Below are 9,314 nucleotides of genomic sequence, written 5' to 3'. Positions count from 1 at the left end.
CGCAGCCACCATTTCAAGATGACTGGGCATTGAGCAACGGCTTAAATTTTCGCCGCGTGGCTGGATCGTTTATCAGACAGTCAAACGGTCAAACGGACTGATAGAAAGACAGACCAAAGTTTCTTTTGGGAAGTACCCAAAAAAAAAAAAGACTATCGTGTTTAATAACGGAAATGGGTGTTTTTCTTAAATAGTCAAGGTCTTCAGCAAGTGCACCTCAATGTGCACTTGAAAGCGATACTTGAGGCTAAATGTGTTTATATGAGCTGATATTTGGTAAGTAAGCAATCATGGGCGCTTGTAGGCATTCACGCACAAACGGTAAAATAGGCATTTGCAGAAACTGAAAAAAAACGCTATTTGGCTATCTTTCCTTGCTTCAGTCCCAGTTCAGCGTGTTCAACGCCCATTCCTCGCTCAGTGAACGATTTAGCCTGCCGGCGAAGGGGAAACGCCTCCCGGCCGAACGACTTGCAGCGTTTCCCGGAGTATCCGACTCGTCTCGGCCTACCTCGGATTCTCTGCCTCTGGACTGAAGACAGGTGACTCTCCGTTTTCCAACCTTCGATAGAAATGACTTTGTCGTCGGACAACTGGTCTATGTACAATGCTGTACATAGGCGTCACTGCCCGACTTGCTGGTTCGGGCTCGACACCACGTGAAGAATGCCTTACATGAGAAGTAGCAGCCGTTGCTTCCTTGTGGTGCCGTGTCCAAAGGAACTAAGGATTGTTTTATAGCAACTCTTTATGTGTGGGTACGTATGTGGTGCTATGCTCGAACGTTCATTAGTGATTGCCGGTGATGTTCAATCAGAATTTTATCCTGTGAATAATTTGTCGAAGGCCGACGCATTTGCTCTTGCCTTAAGGGGAATACGTGATTTCAAGTAAAGCTACGAAGTTTTACATTTAAACACACTATTGCCGAGATATAAATAAAACATCTGAAGTGCAAAGCAGAAATGCTTGAAAAAAAATTCACAGCATATCCACGGAGTAAATGATGAGTGGGGCGAAACGTCCGTCTGTGTCTGTTCGTCCATCCGTCGGTCCGCCTCTATCACACTGGAGCACGCATCGAACGGACGGACGAATGCTTCGTCCACCTCATCATCATTCACTCCGTGAATGTAGGCTCTGAATTTCTTATTATGACAGCGCTATCCTCTTTAATCTTCAGCTACAGCGAAACCACTAACGCCATCTAGTGATAATATTTCCTAGGACAAATACACACAACGCCATCTATTGAGCAATTCACAAACTTGAGATGGCTGCATTCATATTACACACCAACGGAGGAGGAAATGACCCACATCCAAATGAGCTTTGTCCCTAAAAGCCAACGCTGTTGGTAATCCTAATGGGGCTGGTGTGGATGCTGACGCCTTTCGTTTCATCTCCTACCAATTGAAAGTGGTAGAAAATGAAATTAAAAGTGTGAATACTATATAAAGTGAATTCTTTCGATGAAAGCGATGCTGTTCTGGGGCCAAATGTTATGGTTCTGTTCACGTTTTACCCAATGTCACGAACCAGCTGTCGAAAAATACAATTTAGGGCGAAGAGGCAGAAAATAGATTGCGTCGGTAAAATCTTTATTTTTCCCAGATCAGTAGAACTGTAACATATATCGGATAGTGGTAATAGAAGAGGATGTCGCGTGTTAATAGTGGTGGAAAAGACAGTCTCATCATTTCACCTTGATATTGACCCTTCAATGGAGATAACTCGGGCTGCATGCGTTACAGCATACAACTTACGCTAAAATACCTATAGGATCATGGTATCACCCACAGGATGCACACTCCTCTATTTCGGTGAATCTACGTGATAAAATAGAGCGAACTACACATCTTCATTCAGCTGATGTGACATACCTTTTTAGTGATTTCAATTATTAGCTCATTGATTGGTCGGCAATGTCTACCACATGTGGTGTCTTATGAAATTTTCTCGAAGTAACTTTCGACTATACAACGCATCATAACTTGTTCATCAATGTACCAATGGTGGTTCATCGCTCTTGGCATATTACTAAGTCTTCAATGAAGAAAGTCGGAACTGTGTGTGTGTGTGTTTTAAAGAGGCTCAGGATTTGTTTGTCTTCTACTAATTAAATGAGACGAGCACAAAGAATTTCTTCTATTATTTTGCCAGATAAGAAGTTAGCGCAATGGGTATGATATTGTCCAGGGTGTATCCTGCGCAGTTGTTTTTAAGAACAGGAATATTTTAGCCGTTTTCCAACTAAAAGGAATCTATGTGCATTTTGTAGAATGGTTTACTCTAGTCAATAAAATATTGCCACGTTCTTTCCTGATGTTTGCTTATCACCCCGCTACGCTTTACCCGATTCTCAGCGCCAACCGCGCCTGACGTATTCGAGAAGCTTCAGGGCTGCCGTAGATCATTTTGAGATTACGCCCACGTCGTGAGCATTTCAGATCATGCTGGAATCAACGTCGCCGCTAGCGAGAACGCTGGAATGTTCGATGGCGAGTGTTTAAATGCCGACACGCTTCGCCGCTTGTCAGTGTATTGACAGCCGATGCTCTGCTAGCCACTATCAGTGCCAGTGTCTTGATGTAAGCTGATTTTCGTTTTACGTGGCCACAAGTTCGGCCCAATTAAACAGTTTATTATTCTACCTGAAGTCTGCTCCCTTCGTCCACGTCACGACCCCGTGACATCTGGTAAAGGTGCTTTCAGTACATGTACCGAACGCCCCCCTCCCTTCGAGAGCCAAGCCCCAACCGTGAAGCACGCATCCCCGCCAACCTCGACCTGCGAGCAAGCCACCGACAACAGGGGCTACCTACGGAGTACGGGGCTCTACTCGATAATACTCGCAAGCCGAAGGCCCCTGCCACTAGTGACTACTATGACAGCCCTGTACCGACGACCACCATGGTCGTAATGCAGCAGCCAAAGGAGCCACCGATCTTCCGCGGATCCTCATTTCAAGAACCAGAGACCTGGCTAGAAACGTACAACCGAGTGGCCGCCTTGAACCAGTGGGACTCCGAAGAAAAGTTGCGCCGCGTCTACTTCTATCTGGAAGACGCGGCGAGGACCTGGTATGAGTATCAGGTGTCGGCAGTGGGATCCCGGGATTGTTCTCGCGGCGCATTCCTGGAAACTTTCTCGAGCGTCACTCGCAAAGAAACAGCCGCTGCTTTGCTTGAGACCCGGGTGCAGCTACCAACGAAAATATCACCATCTTCACAGAAGAGATGCTGAAACTGTTTCGGCACCCCGATCCTATACCATGGCTGAGGACAAAAAGCTCCACTTCCTCATGCGGGGCGTGAAGCAACAGTTGTTTGCGAAACCCTTCAACCAGCATTCGACGTTAATCCGGGCCTTTCGACGCACAAACAAGAGCAGCTCAAAAACCTGCTCCTGAAATACAAGAACTGCTTTCCGTCGTCATCGAGAATTCGACAGACCCCTATCGCGAAACATCGGATGTTTCGCGACAGGGATCTGTCGAATTCGGAATCGTAATAGAAGAAACTACCAGGCCACTCCACCCGAGTCAGAGCAGAGTTTTGACGTGAGAACGTGGGGCCATAAAAAGACAAGTCGACGGAATACTCCACGACGACATCATTAAGCCTTTAAAGAGTCCACGGGCATCAACGGTGGTGTTAGTGAAGAGAAATGATGGAACACTACACATGCTGTGTTGACTACCGCCGACTCAACAAGATGACGAAGAACCCCCGCCGCGGTGGTCTAGTGGCTAAGGTACTCGGCTGCTGACCCGCAGGTCGCGGGATCGAATCCCGGATGTGGTGGCTGCATTTCCAATGGAGGTGAAAATGTTGTAGGCCCGTGTTTTCAGATTTGGGTGTATCATGAGCTGCGAGCATCATGAGCGTGGCATGTAGTTATGTTGTTACATGACACGCATGTCACGATTTGCATGTTAGAGTCTGTCACTTGTGTTCGCCATGCAATCATGTCATACCATGCCAGTTTTGCAACATGCCATGTGAACGAAACCACCGCAAGAGCTGCAGGACCATGAAATGTAAATCATGACATTCATGACACACATGTCATGATTTTCATGTATTGGCTAGTCAAATATGTTTTTCATACAGTCATGTTATGCCATACCAAGTTCGGTATCGACACCATTATCGGAACGACCAGGAGAGTTAAAAGTCGTAGGCGGTTAGATAGATAGATAGATAGATAGATAGATAGATAGATAGATAGATAGATAGATAGATAGATAGATAGATAGATAGATAGATAGATATACTCAATAAGAAATCCTTCGAATTTAATATACCGGAACACGATATCTACGGCTCATTTCTAGTTGCGGGCTTGCTCAGGCAAGTTCTGCTTTTACACCTGCTAACTCCGCTATTAGCTATAAGGTGCACATGCACCAATAAAATTCAAACCCGTTTTAGGTCAGCTTAGATATAACATTGTATATCTAAACTAGTTATTGTTTAGCTGTTGGCAGGCGATCGTATTGTGTTATTGCCGCAATTGATAATTTCCAAGCAATCCCAGAACCCTCCGTGGGTGTGCGAAGAACCGTAGGGAAAAGCCTGTACGTTGAGTGCGCAGGTTGTTCCGTCACCCGCTCTCGTTGGTGCCGTGGGAGCATTCAACAACAATAAAAAAAAAACAGCCGCCGCTTCTGACTCCAAATAAATCCTAAACACTACACGTCTTAACGCACCTGCATGTGCTTATGTCTGCACATGAAATGCGAAAGAAATTGGTGTGTATTAGTAATAATATTGAGTCAGTGTGTATATATTACTGAGAGAATGCACACGGCATGTAGCAGTTCAGCGGCATGCGACTTATCGCGGGCTGATACACGCAGTCAAAACGTGCCATCTTGAGCAATATTAGTTGGAACACCGAATTTTTATTTGTACTTCTTGCTCCCAAAGAAAACCACTTAGAATAAATTGTTGTAGTTCGTTAGAAGCCCCACTAGTTCATACTCACGCCTTCATGCACAAAAAAAAAAAAGACGAGGAGACGCCCGTGACAGCGGAAGTACGATTTCCAAGCACACTCCGAAAACAACACCAAATTCATGAGAACGGTTAAAACGCCATGAAATCATTTGGGATTACTGATTCGCTCAACGTTTGATCGTGTTAAGGTCCAACAAGTGCGCTCACGTACACGATAGAAAACCACACACATATCTTGTAATGGTCTAGTCTGTAACTACGTTACTAGTAATATACACACCGTTTCAAAAATCACTCCCGCAGTAGTCGACGTAGGAAGGAAAAGGTGATTGAAAACAGCATCAAAGTTTGTAATAATCGCGCTGCATACATGAGAGGCATTCGGCGGCTGCCACTTGTCACTCCTTATTCTCACTGTCAATAAATGTCTTCTTTTAAGATTGCCCGGGAAATAAAACAACTTTGATTATTTCCCAGAATGATTCGCGCACTGTGGCATGCAGCATGCAGTCGCTTTGCGGCACACGCGATGATTAACACGCGTGACAAGGCGGCAGACGCCGCGTGCACGTTTAAACGAAGCGTGGTGTGTGCCAAAACATGGCGGATGCGCGTGGTGAGGTGGCGTGACTTTTTCAAAGAATGACCGCACTCTACGCGGGGGTGTGAGTATTGAGGCACTCTGTGAATCTCATTGGTTAGAGGTGCATCACTCTCGTTTGATCGGAGATTGCTAGAGGCACACGTTAGCTCGAATCTCATTAGATCGGGGACCGCTGTGCTCAACGCGATGCGTTGAAAGCTAGTTTCACGAGACACCGCTAGGTGCCCCAGTTATAAAATGCGTTCGCTCTTGGCGCTTTTCCTCTTTTGCCGGCAGTCACTATGCTTGTGCGCCTCGCAATTAGCGACGAAGACTAGGCGGCGGCGCGCAGGGTTCGGGAAGCGGCTGCAGAGCGCGCTCGCCGTCAAGACTCGGATGTGAGAGACCGCGAAGTCGAAGCTTCACGGAAGCGCCGGCAAAAAGATCCAGAGACGGGGAGGGCTCTCGACACGGCTGCGATCACTCATCCGTGTCGAGGTCGCCTCAGGTCGTGAATGATCACGAGCCTAGATCACGCACAAACTACGGTCACCAACGGTTAAGCTCACGTATACCAGACATCCTAAATCAGTATTCAACCATACTTCATTTATTGCAAGATGGATTATCAGTTAGTTCACTAAGAAAATAACAACAGAACTCCTAACAGACAAAATTGATGACCTCATTGATCCTAATAATTTTGTGAGTATACATGTATTGTATTCGTGTACACCTTGTTTCAATGACATGTGATTGTTTATTAATTTTTGTAATCACAAGTTTGAAGTATAGAAAACCTCATTTAAAAATTTCTGATCAGTACATTTGTAGGTTTCTCCTGCGTGCCCAGTCATATAGGCAATTTTTTCTAGGAAATGTTGATTATATTTTGTGCACTTCTTCTTTAGCAATGGCGGTGAGAAACTATGTTTATTTTTTCTTTTGTTTGTGGCTTATCACGAGTACACGTTCGCTGTATTAATACCTTTTTAAGACAGCTATGTTTATATCTTTGAGTACTTACAATTTTCTTTAATCCTGTAATCATTCTGGATAATTATTCACCAGTGTATTCTGTACGACAAATGCTTGTTGGTGTGTCCATGCTTTTGCTGCCATGGTGGCACGACCTAGTCGGGCGTCTATTTAGCCTTTAGTCGTGTCCGCCAAGGCAAAGTATAACGTTTTTGTCTTGAATAAAATGCAAAAAAAAAAAAACGTTCACAAAGGCAAGCGGATGCTGAGCCGAGAGCTCGCGAAGCTTCGCCCCACTCATACGCCCGGAGCGAATGAATTTTCCGCGTGAGATGTAAAAATTGCTCCCTTTTTTTCTACATGCATCACTTTGTGACAGAACGCAGCCCGCACTAGTAGGATATTTCTTTTTCGTACCTTTTACATGTCGTGCCTTTGACGTGTAGCCCAAAGGCTGAGTGGCGTCTCCGTCGAAATGCAATGATGATTGCGTGAAGCCACCAGTTTTCGTAGTGGTATGAGACGGGCTCCAAACCGGACAACTTTGCGCGAGAATACACGTACAGAAGCTCCACTCCCATGGCTTTCCCTTCATTGCCAGAAAAAGTTGCCTAGCTGCGGTACTCGGCGCATGCCTCAAACATGCCGTTAGAAAACAAAGGACTATGCGGGTAACATTGGCCGTTTCAGGCAACGTTACTAGATTCTTCTATCTAGTAACGTTGGTTTCAGGCGATCCTAGAATGTTTGCTGCGATTGCAGTTGCGAAGGGCCCACTATGCCCTAATTTGTCCTTTTGCGAATTGGCTAAGTACACACTATGGCTTCGTAAGGCATCGCACGTACCTGCGCAGCTGCAAACTTGATTGCTGCTGTTGCTGATGGCGATGATTAGTTATGCCCGTGCGCTTTCCAAATTAAAAGCCTTTAAACGAACCATTCATCGCGAAATTCGTTTGTTTTTGACACCTGGAGTCATTCAGCGTCCTGCAATGCAATGCGTCAGGGAGGCTTCTCGCACTGCATGACAATCGTATACAATGAACTCCCACTTGAGTGAACTTCAAGGGACCCAAAGAAATAATTCGAAAGTTCACTAAACTAAACTTTAAATAGAACGCGAAACGCCATTGGAACACAGCAGACGCGGAGTCAAACGAGTGAAATGCTACGTATTTAGAAAAGGATTCCGTAATTTTCGGTTGGATGGCGCCCTTAGCACACGAGAACAGACAAAGCTGTCTAGAAAGTCTTCGTTTCTGTGCCCTGGTACAGCTTGTTGCTGGGGCACGAAGTCTCGCGAATTTCGAATATATTGCACAGCTTCGACTAGGGATACAAAATTTGAACCTGCCTCAGCCGTTTTAACTTCTTTGTCGCACTCTGTTTACGATTTCGGAGCAACGATACAAGTAATTTTCAAGTCTAATAGCTCTGGAAAGTTTCTGAAGTGTACGTGGCTCGTTTTTGTCTCCCGCACAACCTCGGGTCGCGCCTCGGCACTTCGGTGGCGCTCCATGCACAAGCGATGTTGCATCGCCGCCAATGGATGGTTGGGGCGCTGCACAGAATGGCTACGCCAGTGGGGCAGAGTGCAAAACTTCGTTGAATAAAAAATAAGATGAGCCCAGGTGCACAGATGAATTTCGCTGAACTAAACTATTTAATTTTCAGAAGTACTTAGGAGGATTTTCGGATAGAATGCAAAGGAAAACCACCGGGTATTTCCCAAACGTTCGTTGTTCGAAAATATTTGCTGAAGCGACGTTAGTAGAGGTGAGAGTTCACGTTATGGGTTTCTTTCCGAAACTGCTTGAAATACTAGGTTGGCCAAGTGTTAAAACACCCGCTTTCCCCGCAGAATATCTTGGTTCGATTCTGTACTCGAAGTGAAGAACTTTTATTTTATTTATTTATTTTCATATATTACGATTTTTTTTTACTCCTAAGCAATACTGATTTTCGCTCAACCAACGACGCCGCCACCTGTATTGCGAAACGAGCTTTCTGACGCTATCGCGTTAATATGTCGATGCGTTGGAAATAACGTCAATGAATTCCTGTCCAGAGTTGTCGATTAGGCAAAACTAAATGGGTCATGCGGATTGATGTTGTGAAATAACCTCTGTATTTATTTTAAATTCGAAGCATTTCTTTGCGTACTGCAGGCACTTTATGCTACGTATCTACCCATGTACCTATCTACCTACGTACCTACGTAGCTATCCATCTACATATCTACCATCTGTCTAGCCACTTACTTCTGGGCCGGTACAAAACAGCGTCCCGCAAACAGCTTGGTGGATAGTGGGACCTCAGCCGCAAAAGCTGGACATGTCTTGTCTGAATCGGGACGTCTGGTCACTTCATCCATGTATCGAGATTTCGAATTTTTTACCTCTGCTGGAAGCATAGCTAATAGGCAAATAGAGAAAAAAAGAGAAAATGCAGCGGAAAAAAGAGCAAGAAAACCGCGGAGATCGTTCTCCGAACGTTCGATCCTATGAGGTTTCCACATCAATGCAACGTGAAGCAACGCCTCACGCCAGGTGGGGCGCTTTGATACGGCTTCGCAAGCCGTGGCGGCGTTATTCAAAGGATCTCTCCTACTGTGGCTGGATCAGGCTGCAACGGTTCATTTGTTGCTGTGTTATCGAGTTATTTTTGTCTCCTTACTGCAGTAAGCAGAACGGGACTAGTCTTGTAGGCTAGCAGTGTGCATACACCACGGGCATCAAGTGAAACCTTATATAACTTGCCTGTGTACGAAGGTACAGCTTTTCTAAAGT

This window comes from Rhipicephalus microplus, chromosome 5 (assembly GCF_043290135.1).
Source record: "Rhipicephalus microplus isolate Deutch F79 chromosome 5, USDA_Rmic, whole genome shotgun sequence".
Taxonomy (NCBI): domain Eukaryota; kingdom Metazoa; phylum Arthropoda; class Arachnida; order Ixodida; family Ixodidae; genus Rhipicephalus; species Rhipicephalus microplus.
Note: the sequence above shows the minus strand (reverse complement) of the source record.